Source organism: Varanus komodoensis, unplaced genomic scaffold, assembly GCF_004798865.1.
Source record: "Varanus komodoensis strain SLA01 unplaced genomic scaffold, ASM479886v1 scaffold155, whole genome shotgun sequence".
In the NCBI taxonomy this organism is placed as follows: Eukaryota; Metazoa; Chordata; class Lepidosauria; order Squamata; family Varanidae; genus Varanus; species Varanus komodoensis.
Genome location: NW_025335455.1, coordinates 203,100 through 222,807, shown reverse-complemented (window position 1 = coordinate 222,807; position 19,708 = coordinate 203,100).

Genomic DNA, 19,708 nt, shown 5'->3' with positions numbered 1-19,708 from the left:
ACTAAAATGATCTCAGGTAGCAGGAAGATCCCCATTTGCTAGAGACTGATCAGAGTGGCTGGGGGTCAGCCCAGAAAACACCAGGCTACAAAGCAGTTTCAGAGGGTCACCCAGATACCAGCCAATCTGTGAAAACCCAATGAGGAAGGTTTAGGGTTTGTCCCTAAAGCCCCATCCTCCTCTCTCTCTTTCCTTCTCCTCCAACCCACATGCACAGTCCAGCTCAGAATATGTCAATGTGAACACTCAGTCAAAATCTATGTGTAAATGTTAGTAAAAGCAAAGGCACTTGTACCAGATGTGGGGAAGCTGTGTCCGTAAAGATGTTCCTAGACTCCAGATCGCATCATAGGCATTGACAGTCAATGACATCTGGAAAGCCCTGGGTTCCTTAACGCTGACTTAGATACTGCATAACATTGGCTTGAAGATTGCTCTTCCATTAGCAAATTCAGAGCTACATTTCTGGTTGGAAGACCTTAGGTTCTAGATCTAAGTCTCTGCTTCCCAGACCAGAGATTCCAGCCACATTTGAGGAGGAAAAAACACCTGGGAATTTTTCCACCTGTAGGGATCTGAGCACAATTTCTCAGTCTTTGCAGTTCCAGGTGTCCATGATCCCAAAAGGGTATTTCCTTTTGACCATTCTGGGAAATGGAATATTCCTACTCACACTGAAAGGCTGAGACTTGATCTAATATGGATTCAAACCTAAGCCTTATTCAAACATTTCAAAACTGCACAGTAAATGTGCAAGGAGTGGGAGTCGGGTCGAGCAGGCTGGCTCCAGCACCCTCCAACCCCGTCATCTTCTGCGCAGGGGGCATTTTTCCAAAGGGGAGAGACTCTTCGATCTCTGGAGACTCCTCCCATGGTGTTGACCCCTCCAGCTTCCTGTTCAAGCATAACCTGCACAAGACTTCTTGGAAATGGAGACTCTCCCTTTTGAGAAGGAAAGGCTCAAGGGCAACTTGGGCAACCTTGTTGCTCCCACATTTTTTGGCCTGCAACTCACGTTGACTAAGGCTGATGGGCACCGTGGCCAAAGAATCGGGCAGGCTGCAGCTCGCCCGCTGCTGGTTCAGAGCCTGCCTCCTCACGGGGCCTCACTCCATCCAGGCCTTTACTCAACCTGAAACTCTCTGGCCGCTCTACCAAGTGAAGCAGGGTCCTTGGGGAAATGGATCACAAGGCTGGGCTTTATGCAGGGCCCTCCAACATAATTGAAGTATTTAATTTTTTACCCCCCCTCCCCCTGCTTTAAAGGCAAAACTTAGAAATGGCTGGTTAGCTTTGGTATACAGAATCTGCCTCCCTACAGCCAAGTCTGCAGTCTAGACCAGGGTCGCGGTGCACGTTGCTTATCTGCCAGGTGATAATGGTTTAAAGATGCTCCACTTATGAAGAGGATCATATAGCATAAAATAGCGTAAAGCTGTATGGTGGGGCAGGATCGTGCTTTTCATTATTATTATTTTTGAATGTCTTGCTTGAAAAGTGTACTGCTTGCTACAGCCTTTGGCTGAAGGGATTAATAAAGTTGTCTGACCAGTTGGCTGATGGGGCTCCCTCTCGGCAGATCCTTTCGTCCTCAGAATTTGCTAACATCCTCTAGGCCAGAACCTGCTTGCGTATTTCTGGGGGTTGCTGCCAGATTTCCATTTCCGTGCTGTCTACCATTAAGCAACTAGCAAAGGTTCTTTCTGGCCAAAGGGTGGTCTTCAGAATCCCACATCTGTAGTAATTCAGATGTAGCTTTGTCCATGTTTGCACAGGTCTTCCCAGTGTATGTTGCTCAAGGATCATCACCATCTCCTCTTCCCTCCCGCATGTCCCCATCTGTGGGTCTCTGGGTTCTTTGGGGTGTGGAAACAAATAGATCCTGAGGTCTTTCTCACCTGTTTCAGGAAAACAGCAGGTCTAGAGATACACACTTCCAGTGCATTCTTTGTTGCCCGTGTGTGGCAGGTTTCTACAATCCAGTATCCTCCAAATGTTTTGGACTACAGCTCCCATCAGCCCTGGCAGCATGGGCAATATTCAGGGATCATGGGAGTTGTAGTCCAAACCATCTGGGGAGCTCTGGGTGGCCTAGCCCTGCACTAGAGGGGCAGCACTAAACAATCTCATGACTGGGATATTTTCTAGGGTCTAGATTGGGCCATAAATCTTCAGGAGGCTTGGTTTTCCCCTGCACTGAGTCTCCCTGCATTTTGCATCACCCACATTGCTTTATGGCAGCAGACTTCACACAAGCGTGGCTGAGCTGGAGAAGTTTTGCAGCACTTCTGCAGCTCTGTGGTTCAGTCAGGCACTGCTTTTCAGCAGACCAGTGGGGTTCACTTGTCATCTCAAGGAGCTGGCGAGCCCAGATCCAACCTGGAGTAGGAGAGGTGCTCAGCATTTGAGTGCACTATTTTAGATTCTGCCCCGGATTTTCTTGTGGCTACAAATAGTTACTAGGTAAACACTGGTGCTTCTCAGCTCATTCTGTTCCCCCAACAAGAAACTGAGGCTGGGGGGGGGGGGTGGAGGAAACAGATGAGCAGGGGAGGGACGAAGAGTAGGAAGCCAGCTGTCATCGAATCTTTTCGAAGTTGCCAGGCATGGCCCTCTGAACTGGTGGCCCCTAATGAAGAGGAGGGTGAGTGGAAATAAGATGGCAGAGTTCGGTGTCAGATGAAGAGGGCTGGAGCTATCCAAAAGGCTTGCAGCCAGGCAGACGGCCCTGTACAGAAACCCACCTTGAGGGATGGGCAACAGTAGACAAGTCTCCTTCATGGTGTGCTAACCCAGGAACTGCCAGAAGCTCATGAGGTGCAGGGTTATGCAAAGCCTACCTAGAACTTATCTCTCTTCTGGCAGCCTGAAGCAATCTTTCCGTGTTTGTAGTTTGCATTGTCAAAGTAACAATTAAAAAGTAACACACTGTAACAATTGAGTTAAAATTCAACCTGATCGCTTGACTCCAGAGGGAGCCAGAAGCCAGACAGCCAACCAATGCCTTCCATAGGTCCCGGTGGCTTGAGGCTTTCCTTGTTCGCCCACAGATGTAAACATCAGTTGGCTGCTGATGGCCGCTGAGCAAACCCAGGTGTGCTTGCTGTGGAGGGGAGCCCTGAGCAGCAGCAGGAGCTGAGCAGCACTGGACGCTGGGTCCCGTCTCTTCTTCCTCTGCTTCCCTAGCAGCATTCAGTTCCTGGTGGGGTTGTTCACTTCAGCCACATCCCACCCACTACCCACCCACCTTTGGCTGGATGGAGAGGAAAGCAGCCATGAGCGGAAAGCCACTGGTTCTGCTCTCTTTCTTAGCCTGCTTAGCAACTGGTAAGTCCCCTGCTGAGTTCGAGTTTGCTGAGGTTCTCTGAATGCCACTTTGAAGTATGTTCTGATTCATTTCTGAATCAAGTGGCACATTTTGTCTTTTGAATAAAAATATCATGCACGTACCTTAAATATACACAAGAATTGTGTGCATTTGGAAACGTATGCCTTTTCTCTCATCGGTTATACAGCGTTGATGCACATTGGTCAAAAGAATGTATTTTATGTACATTTTTCATGCATTTGCATTTTTGAACATGCTTGTTTTTTGAATCGCATTACATGCTCGGAAAGGTGGAGACTTCGACCATAGATCATGCTCATGTCCACTTTTGGTTTGAGGGTCCAAACTGGGTAAATTCTGATTGAATACAAACCGGAATGAATTTCTCATATGCCCCTATTTTTATTCTACTAGCAGATGATGCTTGCCTTAGCCTTTGCCTTTGCACTTTAAATTTTACGTTCAGCTATTCTGGCTAAAGCATTTGGAAACATGTAGAATTCAGAACACCTTTGTAAGTACAGGAGCTCACCTAATATGGTGCCCTCTCTGCTACTGTTCTAGGGGGCACGTTTTGTTTAATTTTGGGGTGAGGGAAAATCATGCAGTTGCAACAGAATCCATTCATTCATTCATCCATCCATTCATTCATTTATACATGTATTTATAGGCCACCGATGTGACCTGTATTTGTGGAGATACTGTGGACGTGCACCAGGTTTTTTTGTCTTTGTTTTATTTTTGATGGGTAAGTGAGTGTACACTAAGGTGCACTTGTGAAAATGGAGCAATGTTCTTGCACACGAATTCTGTCAGTGAGTGCAGGGCAGAAGGAAAGATGCCTGGCCATCCGCAAAACACAGACTCAACCAACCTGACAGAGTTTTGAGTGTGGGTGTGGCAGGCGTGTTCCCTGAATATTCCGTCTGCTAGGCGGCTTCAACAGTTTTTATCTCCCAGTTATTTGTGTCTTGTAGCTTGGGCCTTGTCTTTTCTGTTAAAAAGTTAGCCAGCAAAATTTCCCTGTGTTTACTTCAGCCTCATGTTTCAATTCCTTGTCAGCAGAGGGACCGGGCTTCTGAATATTATTCAAGTCTTGCCCACTTTTCACTCATCATTCAAGCTCTGGTGGTCCCAAAATGTGCAGCTTGGACCAGAATACTGCTGTAGACACACTTTGAGGTTTGAATTCTTCTTTATTGTGCTTTTAGATGGCTTAGGATGCTCAGAATGGGGCAAAAGCCAAGTCTACAACACACAGAAGCTCTTTCTTGCTCAGATCTGGCCTCCAAATGATAATGAAGCATTTGGGAATGGACGCATCCCAGTAACCCCAGAGTGGAATCTAGAATATGAGGCCTCACCTCTTGTCTCTTTCTGACTGCTTTGTAAAATTAGCACAACAGGATAACTGAAGGGGGGAACTCTGCCATGAAAGCCCCTCTTTTAACTGAGTAGTTTTGAATTCATGTCCATCTTCTGCTCACATGTACTCCAAGCCCCAGCTCTCTCTTTCCTCTGATTTCTGTAGCCAGTGCCTTGAACTGCCATGCCTGTGAGGTAGCAAATCCTTACAACAGCTGCATCTGGGGCGAAAGCGTGTGTGCCACGGGGACAAACGGGACTTGTGAAACACGTATTGCAAAATTTGGTGAGTACTAAGAGAACAATACTCCTCCAGGAACCCTCTTTGAAAGAGGTTAGGAGACAGAGTACTTGGAGGAGAGCCTTCTCTGCAGTGGTGCCCTGACTATGGAATGCGCTCCCTCGAGAGGTCCGCCTGGTGCTGTCATTGTATGCTTTATATGTCATTGTATGTCAAGACCTTTTCATTTGACCAATAGTTTAACATATAGTAATTTTAATTGCGTTAGATTTATTTATTTTAAATAGATTAGTTTTATGCTCAGAGTGGAACAGTTAACTTATTTTATGGAGGATTGAAATAATGTTGTAAGCCATCCAGAGATGACAGATGGCCTACAAACTTTCTAAATAAATAAATCTTGAATGTTGTTTCCCTTCTGCTCTGCTCTGGCTTTGGTCAGGTAACATGCCTTGCCTTGCTTCTGTGATGCACACTTCCCTTTTCTTCTATTGCACTTCTGACGGGAGCTGCAAGTCAGATCTCAGGGTTACCCACCTCTTCCTTTTTCTTTTTTTCTTTTTCTTTTCTTTTCTTTTTTTTTTTTGCAGTCCTTTTTTATTAAATTTTAAAACAGTACTAACAACATCAATCATCACAAACATCAGAACTACTGAGTCAGCCCCTTACTACATATCAGGGTTACCCACCTCTTCCATGCAAGATACTAAGCTTGGAAAAAAAGCTTGCAACCTGACCAAGACTTGCATTGCTATGAGCTTTGACATGGAACTTGCTGACCTTGCTGACCTTTGCCGATTTCCACATCCCTAACTCTCTCTCTCTCTCTCTCTCTCTCTCTCTCTCTCTCTCTCTCTCTCTCTCTCTCTCTCTCTCTCTCTCTCACACACACACACACACACACACACACACACCCATGCTTATGCACTCAGAGCAGCCAACCAATTACTGTCTAATGCGGGTTATCACGTATGTTCAGTGAAATCACTGCTGATGAGAAAAAATTCTCCTTCTAGTGCCTATGTGATTTTTGAATGCTGTTTTCTCAATGACTGCCTTGGCTGCCAAGCTAGTGCGCCTCCGGCTGTTCCAGAAGTGGAGGTTCAGCCTGCATTTAGGCACATCCAAGCTAGCCAGTTTCTTAACATGTTCACATCGCCAATGGCAGGAGGGAGAGCTGACACTGTCGGAGGGACCATCAAGAGCAACAAAGGAAACAACTACACATATTTATATGTATATATTTAGATAGCATTCTTTGGTTATACCAAGGGAAAGGTACTATGGAATGCAGACTACAACAATCAAGCATACATTATCAAATATTTATTTATTTATTTATTTATTTATTTAGAATATTTATATGCCGTCCTGTCGCAAAAAGCCTCAGGACGGCTTGCAACATAAAAAGAGCCATCGAATCAGCTTGCTTCAGCGTGGACTGGCAACAGACAGAGACTTCATCTTGGGTCAAAGAGGAAGTGTGAAGCGCAGACCCCCTCCTGGGTCATCACATCACTGCATCCCGAGTCTTCTCAGCGTTGCCTACTCAGGGCACAGGCACAGTTTGTTTCTCCACCAAGCCTTGTTGACTAGGAAATATGCCAAGTCTGAACTTTGAAGGGAAATTTTCCCAATCACAGTAGGCTCTTGCAAACCCTCAAAAGCCTTTGCGGAGGATTGGCAGGCCTTCCTTCACAGTGTGAGGCAAGATATTGACATGGGGCCACTGGAAGAGGGGAATTATCTCAAATAGCCTTGCTTGCTAAACACTTGCTTGTTTTTCTGTTTTGAAACAACTTTAAACTAACTTCTAGAAACGCACATCTGAGGACGATGAACACTGAGAGCCCTTTTCCATGAAGGAACACAGGTGTGGTATTTATGCAAAAGGCTTTTATCGCTGCTGGGAACATGCTAAATAATACATATATTTGTGAGTTTGTGTCACACACAATTGCAATTGTGGAAGAAGCTAGAGGACTTGGAGAGGGTGTAGGTGCAGATGAATGTTCTTTAAGTTTCTTTTGCTTTTCTGTGTAAAGAAATACAAAAAGAACTGACAGCTCTTCCTCTTCCCTCACAAAAAATCATCAGAAAAGGGAATGTGTGCTACAACTTCTGTTCCCCATGCCCACCAAGACCTCTCGTCCTGGCCCCAAAATTGTACCACAACATCTCTCTCTCTCTCTCTCTCTCTCTCTCTCTCTCTCTCTCTCTCTCTCTCTCTCTCTCTATCTCTCTCTCTCGTTTGCTCACTCGCTCACTCGCTCGCTCTCCACACACACACCCCTCAGGAGCCTGCAGAAGAAAACCACAACATAACAAATCTGACGAAATCTGGAATATATTGGCAGAAATAAGCTGTGGGTTGGGATGCAATCACATGAGATGCCAGTACGTTGGACATTGCGATGCCGATTACGATGCCTGGTGCAGGCTGTCTTGGGAGAACCACGGATTCGCCCTGGATCAGGTCTGCCCTTGTGCAAAGCGACTGACTGGTAAAGCGGAACCGCAAAATCAAGCAAGGAATCCATCTCAGATTCTGCAAAGATCCCTAGTTTTTGTGTTGGTTTTGTACTGCTGCCTTACACTATATTACTCTTGTGCGGCTGGACATGGGGTAATGCCAAAGAGGACCATTTGCTTCTTGTACGCAGCCACAAACCATTTCTCTTTTATTTGATCCTCCAAAATTGGCAGAAATGGGTCAGTTGGCTAGAATAGACCAGGAGACCTGTGTTGACCCTGCTAGTGTGCCTTTCCAAGTACTCATGATGCAGCTCATCGGACAAGCTGGATTTAACTCTCTCCTTCTTTTCTCACGTCTAGGCCCTCTTTTCTTCTTGGCCTGGCTTGGCTGTGCCCGGCAGTCTCACAGCTATAACAGATCGGGACTGCAGGACTCCTCCTCTGGATTCAGCTCCTCTGTCACCTTCTGTGACTGTGCCGACCTTTGCAGCAGGCTCCTCTGGCTCGAGCACCGATGGCCGTGGAGCGCGGCTGCCTGCCCTGCGCTCCCAAGCGCTGCAGGAACACTCATCGGGGTGCTGCTCACTTGGATGCTCCTGATCCGAGAGATCGTGCAATATAAAATGGGTGCATGCAAGAGGACACACGGAGGCGCACCTGAGGCTCTGCTCATGGCCGTCCTCCTCTGCACATCCCATAGTGCGCAGCCCAGAAGAGTCTCCTGCCGCCCAGAGAGAGCCCGTCAGGCACCCCTGCAAAGCAGGCTGTGCCATTTACTAGCGCTCACACCCCAAACTTTCTGGCCCGCTTGCCACCTGTCCTTTTGGATCTACATGCTGACAGCATACAAGAAAAACAAAACTCCTCTGCGCTGGCTGTGTGGTCTCCCGGAGGACCTTCCCAGGCACCGCAAGGCACGCCCATCGAGTGCATCAGGGTGGCCAGGCTCTCCAGCTCCAGGAAGGACCCATCTCGTCTGTCCGGGGCTTCCAGCGTATCATCTAAGTCGATACTAAAATGTGGTTTCTATTGATTCTATTGCTCCTCTACATTTTGTGTTTCTGCTGCTTTTTTCTGAATTTCATTTGACATAGGACTGGGATCCAGACTTAAATTGGGTGTAGGTCCCATAGAAATCAGTGGAGAACAAAGGATTCAGTGGGAACCAAGTGAAATTAATATGGCTGCAAGCCTGTCGAGTTACCTGAAAGTAAGTCCCATTAGCTTCAATGAGGCTTAGCTCTGAGTAGACGTGGACTGGACTGCACTGTTTGTCTGGACCTGATCCTTTTTTTAAAAAACAAACAAAAAGTTTGACACTGTCCAGGAAATGAAGGTAACCTGATGCTGGTGGGTGATTGGGTCTACAAACATGATGAATAAATAAAATATATTTTAAACTGTGCCAAAACTTTGCACATCTGCTTCAATAATATACCAGGCCCCTTAGAAAACCGGGAAACGCATCAACAGTTTGCACTGCAAAACGATGCATCGGTTTTCCCACCAGTAAAAATTTAGCGTGCCCAGTGTAGCAAGTTCTTTATCATGCCAAAATATGACTGCCCTCAGGGGATGGAGGGAGGTTTTGATGGATACTAATGGATGAACGTTTTGATATTTTGATGCCAAAATGTGACTGCCCTCAGGGGATGGAGGGAGGTTTTAATGGACCGACACCAGGTTCTCAACAGAGTCACACATGGACAGAGCCCAGAAAATGAGCAGAGCAACTGTCATTACAAGAGTAACACGAAAGCACATCTGTGCTCCTGTTTAGCAGAAGTGAGTTTGTTTGCTTGCAAAGGGGGGTGGTGAGAGGGAGGGAAAGTGGGGGGGGGATCATGATTACAAGAAATAAACATGGTGTAATAAATTGAGACTGGAAAGTAGCCTTCATTTTGAATATATTTGGAAGCTGGAACTGGAAATCCAGCCAGGCAAAACTGGGACACAGCTTGCTCCTGAGAAACCTCCCTTTTTGCAGAAGAAGAAAATCCTCTTCCTCAAGTCCTTTTAGTATATTTTTCCCCAGTCTGCAACACTAGGGCAAAAGACAGCAGCACGGAGTTGCTTGGATGGGAGAAAGCAAGAGCGCCCCCCTCTGTTTCTTGGGGCTCGCCAGATGAGATGCCACCAGGTTCCCTCCAGGGCTGCCTTCTTTCATTCAGAACGGCGAGTGGGTGTGATGGGGCTGTGGGTGCAGGGAAGGGGAGCTCAGGCCAGGCCCCCGCGTTCCGCAGCCCTCCATTTGCGCCATTCCCATCATGCCAAGCCAGCATGACACGTGGCTCGGGATGCTGGGAGTTGTCATCCAACACCTCTGGAAGGTGCTCTGTTGCAAGAGGCTGGTCTCACCCCTTGCACCCGGGCCCCAGCTTGGAACCACACTGACACCCCACTCCTCAGCGGCTGGCACTAGCTGCCAGAATACGGAGGACAACATACAGGCAGCCATGCCTCGCACATGAGGCTCCCCCTGCAGGCAGCTCTGGTGGTAGAGGTGCCACAAAATGGCCGGGTGGTGAGGAGCGCAGGGCTGGGACTCAGACCATCCGGGTTCTGGTCCCCATTCAGCCACGGAGCCAACTCTCTCAGCGCAGCCTACCTCACAGGGTTGTTGTTGTGGGGATAAGATGGAGAGCAGGAGGAGGAGAATGAGAATGAGGTAAGCCGCTTTGAGTTTATCGTAAGAAAATGTGGGATGAACATCTGTTAAATACATAGATAATACCTGAGTACTCTGAAGCGATATGAACAGCTTTGATGGTATTAATATGATTCTGTGTTTTGGGTGGGGGGCTGGATAATGGAGGACATTTGTCCCAGCCTACTCAGCTTAGGGTGTCGTTTCTGATGGAGCTGTGAGAGCATAAATATCCCAGTAACTCAGCCCCATGGGGCTCCTTTGATCTGCCTGGACTCCCCCCACTCCCCTTGCACACCCTGGTTCTTTGCTCTAGAAGAGAGTCTGGGCTGGGCCCACAGCAGAGTGTAAAGAATTAAATCCCCCTATTCCCCAAAGGTGACTTTGGGCCGCTCACAGACTTTCAGCACAACCACCCCACAAGGTGGTTCTTTTGGGGATAAGACTGGGAGCAGCAGCAGGAGAGCATGTCAGCCGCTTTCAGTTCTTTGTAAGAAAGTGGCTTCATTGGGCAGGTAGCAGACCCCTGTGCATCGGGTTATTGCATATGGTTTGGCTCAGCTTGCACCATTCACATCTGTGGGATCTTGCAGTTATGTTCAGCACCATTGGCATGTTGGACCCATGGTCAGGACTGCAGAGAGGAGCCGAGGGGGGTCACATTAGTCGCGGAAGGGGGACATGTCTTCATGCAGGGGAAACCCATCCCCTCACTCTTGGTCCCTAACCCTAACAGCCTTCCCCAAAAGGACTTAAATGTAATGCACCAAGGACTGGCTGAGGAAGACTTGAGAGAATTGGAAAAGTCCATCACCGAGGAAGAGGTCGAGACGGCCGCCACACAAGGAAAGAGCAGAACCAGAAGGAGGCATCAGAGGACCAAGGAAACCAGTGCAAAAGAAAGGGAATAGGGAAGGGACTTTTGTTACTGAAAGGCAGTATTGGTGGACACCCCAGGGTACCATCAGACTGAATTTGACTGTAATCCTGTCCCTGATCATTCAGAGGCAGGAGGAAATCAATCTGCAAGCACCTTATAACTTGCAGAGGGCAATCAAGTTCATCTTGGGCCGGATAGAGACTCTGAGGTGGAAAAAGGAAAGCTTCCAACAGCAAAGTGGAAGAAATTCTAGCCGCGGATACCGATGGCACTCCAGCCATTACATAAAAATGTTTGATGTACAAAGATGCAACTAGGTACGAAGAAAAGGACTGTTAAAATTGTACATGTGGAAGGATATTGAACTTTAGTGATAGCTGTATGTACGTATTAGATTTAAGTTAGGAGACAAATTATATTAGTAAGATAAGAGATTGCATTTTATGTTTGTTACAGATTTTCACGTTTGGTTGTAGTTATTTTGAAGTAGAAAGATTTTAATAAAAAACACAAAAACCTAACCCCCCCACCCCCACCCTGTAACCCTAGCCCTTTGCCCTGTTTCCAGCTACAGGCACCGGCACTGGGTCCAACGGTGCCATGGGCCCTGCTTGCCCAGAGCGCCTGTGCAGGCAACGTGGCGTATGCTGTTTCCTGTCCTGAGGCACGATAACCAAATGCAGAGATGCTCCTGGGGTCCCATGCTGTGAAAACAGAGGTGCGTGCGTGTGGAGCAGGCCGGCCTGGAGGTCCCTCTGTGCTGGGGGTGGGCAATGGACATGACACATGCGGTCCGTCCGTGCGGCCACCAGCACGGCTCCTATCCCCACCGCCCCTTCGCCCCGTGCAACACCACCAAGCAGCGTGCAAGCAGCATGGCACTTGTGCAAGCAACACGGCACTCGGCTGCAGCAGCCGGGACATGCCCAACGGGCGAGATCCTGCCCGTTTTGGCATCCCATCGTCACTGTGGAGTGCCAAGAGGGTGAAGTTTAGCAAGTTTGCTGGTCGGCTTTCGGTGGGACTGTTACAGAGCAGCCTCAGTGGCAAACCAGTGGTTGAATTGTCCTCATTTCCTCCACTGCAGTTTGGGGGCAGGGGATCTGGGAGGTGCAGAGGGGCTGTCTCAGTCATAGCTCTCCTTTCCAAGAGTGCTGCCCCAGAAGCAGCCTTTGCAAATCTTTGTCAGGGTAGCTACACCAGTGTAAATAGGGCTTCTTTGCTCCTCCCTGTTAGCATTGTGGGCGGTGCCCAGTAGAAACATAGAAACAGAGCGAGTCAGAAGGGGTCTCCCGGGCCATCTAGTCTGACCCCCGGCTCCAGCCGGCTCCGCTCACGATATGCCCACCACGTGGACGTCTAGCCAATCCTTGAACACCCACACCGATGGGGCCTCAACGACCTCTCGTGGAAGCCCTCAGTTGTGGCCACTGCTCCAGTTTTTGTGTCGTCTGTGAATTTGATCAGCAGACTGTTCACCCCTTCTTCCATGTCGTTAATGAAAAGATTAAACAGGATCGGCCCCAGGACAGAAGTGCTTTGCTCCTGGTATAAAATAACCCCTGAGGCTATAGAAGCATAAGAACCTGTGGGGTTCAGGGACTGATCCCAAAACTCCACCCCAAAAATCCTTACATAAAGAGCTGCTCTTACACCAACTCAGACCCTTGGTTATCTAGCTCAGTATTGTCTACACTGGCTGGCAGCTCCATGCTACTTTCAGGCAGGGCCTATATCAGCCCTGGCAGGAGTTGAACCTGGAAACTTCTGTGTTCAAAGCAGCAAGCTACAACTCCTGCCTCCTATCTCGGGGCAAGAGCCCCATTTCAAAACCCCCCGACATGCAGTCCATGACCTTGGTTAAAGAGTCACCTTTCTCTTCTTCTGTAGCCCACTGGCTCAGGATGTATGAGAAATTCGTTATAGTTAGTTTTTGATGAAAAAGTACCCAGTTTGCACCTTCTGGACAGAGCATGGACTTGGATGCAAGCCGAACTCAGTGTGATTCATGGACCGAAAATCATGCATTTGAGTGGGTTTGAGTTGCATTGGAAAAAATGCATATGAAAAAGCAGAGCTTTTGAAAAATGTAGACAAAAATTTATGCACTAAAAGAAAAATGTATGCTTTTTAAAGGTGCATGAAAATACACATGGATTCCCCCCCCCCCCCCGGCAATCTGGTATGGATCCATGTCAGAACAAGCTTCAAGATGAAAACTTTGGCAGTCTCAAATGCTGCTGGTTTGCACATCCCTTCTGCTGGATGGAGCCGAAGAGGTGGTAGGAGGAGAAAAGGGAGCAGCTGAAGAGGAGAAGGGTGATTCATTCGGGTCCGGCAGAGGCCCCTGACAGATTGCCCATGAGGGAACTCAGCCCTTGACAGAGGAACAGAGGCTATTCTCTTTACTCGTTGACCTATAAGGAAACTTCTGCAAGCAGGATTCTCTGCCCAACTGTTCCCTATGAAACAATATCTTATTATTACATGAACACCCTGCCTTTCTTTTACAAGGAACCCAAGGCAGCTGACAATTTCCCATCCCTCCGTTTTATTGTCAAAACAACAACTCTGTCAGGTAGGTTAGGCTGAGTGTCCATGAGGGGCCCAAAATCATGTGGTGAGCTTCATGGGTGAGTGGGGACTCCTAACTTTCTAACATTCCCAGATCTCCTAACATTCTAACATTCCCAGATCTCCTAACATTCTAACCACTACACCACAATGGCTGTCAAATATTTTACTATTTAAAATGCCCGTATTCCACCTTTGCCTGTGAACAGGTTTAGAAGCAACTTTAAGTCCACATGGATTATCGGGAATGAGTCTTCATACATACAATGTATGGTTTTGTGCCTGTTTGCGAGGATGCGTGAGATTGCAGGTGCCCAGTCAGCTCAGTGGCGATGCTCAGGTGCACACACTCATCTGTCACCTGTGGGTTTGATGCTCTCTTCCTGCACCTTTAACAGGGCTCCTGCCTATCCAGTGGTGGAGTAAGCTGCATCTCTTAAGTCTCTCCCTCCATACACCTGGCTAACTGGACAGGAACCCTCTTCTGGGAAAGGAGCGAACACAAGCCCACTTGGCTTGGTGGCTCTGCAGTGAGGCATTGTTCTACAAAGGGACAATAGAGTCATTTTAAAGAGAAAGCATTCACAATGGGGGACAGAACCCACGGGGGATGCACCAAGAAAGTAGGGTCTCAGGTCCATAGATCATTTATTTGGTATCATTCTTGCACAATTCATTTGGTGGACCAGCCCCTAGCTTCCTGATCCAAAAGCTATGTCCTGCTCCTGGAACAGATCCATCTCAATCCCAGTCCAAGAACAGGTCTTCACCTTACCCTGGGATGGATCCATCATGTTCACCAGTTCTGTAGAGTAGTCACCTTTCTGGTCCATCTTCGGCCTGTTTGCTATCTGAAGACTCCTCCAGAACATCAGGTGGCTCTTCTTCTTCACTTGATCCACTGGCTGCCTCCCTTTCTTTGCCTGTTTCCTGACACCTTCCGTGGATCGATGCTTCTTTTGTTGCTGTTCCACCAGATGTACCTAGTGAGCCAGCAGGCTCTTGTTCATTGTTCTCATTGGACGGTTTTCCTTTCTGACTGGATGACAATACCATTGACCTAAGGGAACGTTCTCTTACGAGTGCCTTGGAACAATTGGGCAGCCCTGTGTCTGCCCTTCTCCCACTGCAGAATGTCCTTTCCACAAGCAACGTGGTTTCTTCCTCTCCTTTCCTACTACTTGATGCAAAAACTTCTAACTCGACCACATTGGATGGCCCTCTCTTCGCCTTTTTCCCCTGGGATGGCCCCTTTGGCCCACTGGAAGTTCTCTTTGCCTGACTGGATGGGCCCTCCTCTGCACTGCTCCTCCCTTCTGATCTTCTCACCCGAAATGATGGCCCTTCTTTACCACCTTTCCCAGAGTTTGACCCCATTACTCTGCTGGACGTTCCTATTTCCCCCAGTGCCAACACCACTTCTCTGCGGCAATGCTGATCGCCCACAATGTTGAAGACAGAGATCCAGCTCTCTCCATGTCCAGAGACCATCTTGAAGTTCTTCCCATCACAGTCAATGAAGATGGTGGCATTAGCCCGGTGTCGTGGTGACAAAGCATTAAATTCCTGCAAGGCTCGTTTGAGGCAAGCCCGGAGGTCCACTGTACAACCTTTCAGGTTTTCTGTTTCCTTCCACACTTTCAGCAAGTTCTCCGCACTGAGCGGCGTTGGGCGGCAACTCAGCCGGTCTAAGTAGACATCAATGGAAGAAACTCGAACCTGGTACCGAGGATGCCTATCAGAAAAGAGGATGTGGACGTGGGACCTTCTTTTCCCAGAAATGAAAGTCAAGCAGGAATTGCTGCATTCGACAGTGAGTTCGGCATCCCTCTTCACCGAAGGAGGTTCCTTCTCCAGTTCGGTGATGGCAACATCCAAGCAGGCACAGAGTTCCTTGGTGGCATCATCCCATCGAATGAGCTCCTGCCGCACCTTCACCAAATTCTCAGAGGTCAGAGGAGCTGGCAAAAGGGACAACCGACCCAGGTATACCTCCAAATTGGGGATCTCAACATTATACTGGGTTTTCCTCCTTAGCCAAGAGACTACTATCTTATTCTCACCTGCGCCAGAGACAAACTCCATCCTCTTCCTCCCTCTGACCTGGATGACCAAGGTGGCATTGTCTTGGAGGCAGCGTGGCTCATGTGGGAACTCTCGCAGGGCATGGTCCAGGCAAGCTCTCAGTTTCTCATCAGCTTCCATGTTGCCGATCTCTAAGTTCTCCTGCATGGACAGTAAGTTGTCTACACTCAGTGGTGTTGGAGGCTTTTGCTTGGGGATGCAGGCACCCATACGAAGAAAGGGACAGTCCTATGGATGCAGTGCCAAACATCTCTTCCTCTGCAGCGACATTGGTGAACCTCCAAGACCTGAAGAAGAAAGAACAAAACTCTCCATGAAGTACAATCTGGTTGACGAGAAAGCTCGGTGAGAGTCCCAGCCATTTATTCTTAGCCTAGCCTGTCTCCCAGGGGTGTTGCTATGAGGCTCATCTGGAGTGGAGGAGGGCTGTATAACCTGCTTTGGGTTCCTCACAAGAGGAAAAACAGTGGGATGCAAATGTAAAGCAATAAAATAATACTAAATGATAAATTAGTCCTTGGAGGCCTCCAGTCTGCCCTGTGGCACTCTCCCAGCCTCTTCCCCCAATCTGGGCATGATCCAGACTGCAGAAGCTTCATGGAGAGGTTTAAGTTCCCCATCTAGCACGATACGACGGGCATGAGGATCACCTCTCCACACCTCCTCCCAGGCTTGTGGTGGTGCTCTGGATGGAGGGGCTAAACCTCCCTGCCTAGTACACTGTGAGGAGTGAGCGCAACCCTCTTCAGCCGACTTGCATGGATCAGCCGAGGAGGAGAAGGCTGAGAAGTGTGTGCAGGTGTGTCGATTGATCGATGGCTAATGGAAGCTGATGCCTCCCTGGTCCGTGGGGCCGTGTACCCACACTGGTTTTCTTCAGAACCTTTCAGGAGCCATTCTGGTGCCAAGAGGGCTACTATCCCCCAAGCCGTTTCAGCAGCAGAGCAGCCTTTCGAGTTCTGACCCCCCACCCCCTGGACACTGGAGTCAGCAGCCACTGCTGTAGACAGACAGAAAAAATGATGCGTGTTTCAGAGGCTGGGGGAGTGTTTGTGTGTGAGTGGATTAACAACACATTACCAGTGTCACCAGTCCGATGCTCTCTGCAGGGAGCAGGGCCTGAGCAGCTGACCAGAGGGGGAGGAATTCAGAGTTCTCAGGGAAGAAGGGATGCTGGCTCTCTGTTGACGAGCGTGAGCCAGGAATGAGGAAGTAGCCAGTTTGAAACCTGCCTTTGCGATGAACTTACTAAGGGACCTTTGGCAAGCCACTCTCTCTGTACCTCGGCTCCCCCGCCTGCAACAGGGGGAACAATAAGGCCCACTTGCCTGGCAGGGCTGTTGTGAGATGAAATAAGAGGGCATGTTCGGCAGGTTCAGCCCAGCCAAGGCAGGCGCGGTCCTTTCCGCCAGAGCTGCAGTGCCCACCCAGTGTGCCTGCAGTGTAGCAGGCAGCCAGCCAGCGAGTGCCCCTCCGGTAGCCCCCTTCTGCTGCAAGGGGGTCACTGGGGCCTGCAGTGCTTTGGAGGGCTGGCTCAGCAGCAGGGCAGGGCGGAGCCCGACGGGGATCCTTCTGCACCAGGGCCCCCTACCAGGGGAGATCATACCTGCGGAGCAGAGGGCGAGTGTCTCAGAGCACGGGGCAGCCCTCATCCTGCCCACCCTTCTAAGGATCTTCTGTGCAAACATCACAAAGCTAGCAGCTTCCAAGCTGAGCAAGCAGGTGGACTGCGCTTGTATGTCCGGGATCAAACCGAAGCCCTACCCGTTTGCACAGCATTCTGCTCCCACGGTGGTTGACCAGATGCCCAAGGGAAACTCGCGGCAAGAGCTGAGCGCAGCGGCACGTGCTGCTCCTGCTCCCAGCTGCTGGCACACGGAAGCCACTGCCTCTGATCCCAGAGGGAGCCTCTAGCCGGTGGAACGCAGGAACATATGGAGAGTCACGCTGGGTTGGGCCAGGGGTCCATCTAGATCCGGACTCTGTTCATGCGCCTGCCCAGGTAGGACATGCGTGCAACTGCGGTCTTCCACTCATGTTCCCCAGCGCCTGGGACACACGGCATCCTGCTTCTGATTCTGGAGGCAATGCGTGGCCATCGGGTCTAGTAGCTCTCCGTGGCCTCCTCCCCCATGAATCTGCCCTTTTAAAGCACCCCCAATCGCTGGCCAATTGTGACAGTGAATTCCATTGCTTAAGAATGAGCTGCGTGAAGAAGTTCTTCCCTTTGACTGTCCTGGCTTGCTCAGAGATTACATGTTGCAAAACTGGGCAAAAGTGATGCATTCTAGTCTGCATCAAAGGACAATGTGGCACCGCTCTCTTACTGCAGGTACAGAAGCCGGCTAGACCGGCAGAATCCTACGTCTGCATCCAGCATCCTCCACCACACCTGGACATGAAGGGCCAGCTGAGGGAGTGCAGAAAAGGCACAGGGGTCTGTCTGCCAACACTGCCCTTGCTCTCACCCTCTGCCACGTGTGGGGGACACCTCATCCTCCCTTCTTTCACACTGGAAATGGTGAAAGGGGGGAGAAAAACAGGAATGTTTTAAAAGGAAGCAAAACTAGAAGTGAGAGAAATGGTGGAGTTTTGACCCAGCCATTGCTCTGCCTGGTGCAATTCGCATCCGTCTAAGCCTTGGGTTAAATCTGCACAGGACTCAGGGAGTAATTCCTGCTTGTAATTTGCTAATGCAGTTTGTCATATGAAAGGTGTGCATGTATGTGGGTGGGTGGGGGATGAACAGGCTACATGTTTCCTACGGAGACTTGGTCATCAGTCCCCAAGAGGCAGGGCCGTCTCAACGCATGGGCCTGATGGGCATTGCCCGTGGGCCCCATACTAATCTGGGTATGTCAACCCTTGGAAAATTGGAAAACTCCCAAAATTAACAGTAGTTGTAGTTGTCGTAGGGGCCCCAGTACACTGCTTTGCCCGGGGCCCATAATGCTGTTCAGACGGCCCTGCCAAGAGGCTCTTGTCACTTTAGAAGAGCGGTAGGCCAGGGACAGATTCCCTGCCTTACATATAGAAGCTGCCCAGTTCAGTCCTCCACATCTCCTGGTAAGGTCCCCTGCCCGAAACCCTGGAGGCCACTGGTGGATCTGTGAAGCCACCACTGAACTCACTGGACCAGTGGTCTGACTCAGCTTCAGGCAGATTCCGAGGAGAGAGTTACGATTGTGCAGACAGGTGCAACTGGGTGGATAAAAGTTTGCATGTCAGTGTTTTGCAGGCCAAGTCCAACTTTTTCTACACTTTGGAGATGTATTTGAAGGGTTGTTCCAGAGGGCGGGGGGGGGGGGGGGACAAGGCGTCACCATGCTGCTGTGAATCCTGAGACCGCCTCAGCCAGAAAAACATTTAGCTGGCCAACATTAGTCAGCCAATGGAAAATCCTGTGGCCTCCCAACTTTGCTTGGGAGACCATAGGATTTTTCAGAATTCAGTACTGAGGTCCTCTGATCTTGATGCTCAGACTCTGAAGGCCAAGTCCTGCCCTGCCTCCTCACAGCTGGCACAGGAAGAACTATGCTGGCCCTCCCAACAGATTAAATGTTTTGAGGAGGAACAGGATAACTGTCTGCCTTGCTTTCTTCACGTTTATCCAGACACAAGTTCATTCCATCCCATTTCCACATCAAATTGAGGTGGGGGTTTTTTTCAGGTACACACAAAAACCCATTGCCTTGTCTCAAAAATTTGTGCAAAAGTCATGAACTATTTCCCCTAATATCCACATCATATGTAATTTCTCACATATATACATTTTTAAAACACATGCTTTAAATTAGGGCTGTTTTACTATGCCAATCAAATTAATTTCACTGGTTCCCCCAGTTTTAAGTTGATTGGGGCAAATTTCTATGGGGTTCTAATATATGCAAACTGAATTTGAGCCAGATATTTTCACCAACTAAAATCCAGCTGATGGGCTGTGTGGCTGCCCATAACCCTCTTGACGCGGTGGATTATAGGCCTCTGAGATTACCTTGCCCTTGAAAATATTTAGGGAGGAATTCTATCAACTGGACCTTGGACGAGGGGGAGGGGCATGTTGAGGGGCAATGAAGTTGCTCTGGTTCCAGTGGGTGCCCCAACTCCCTTCCC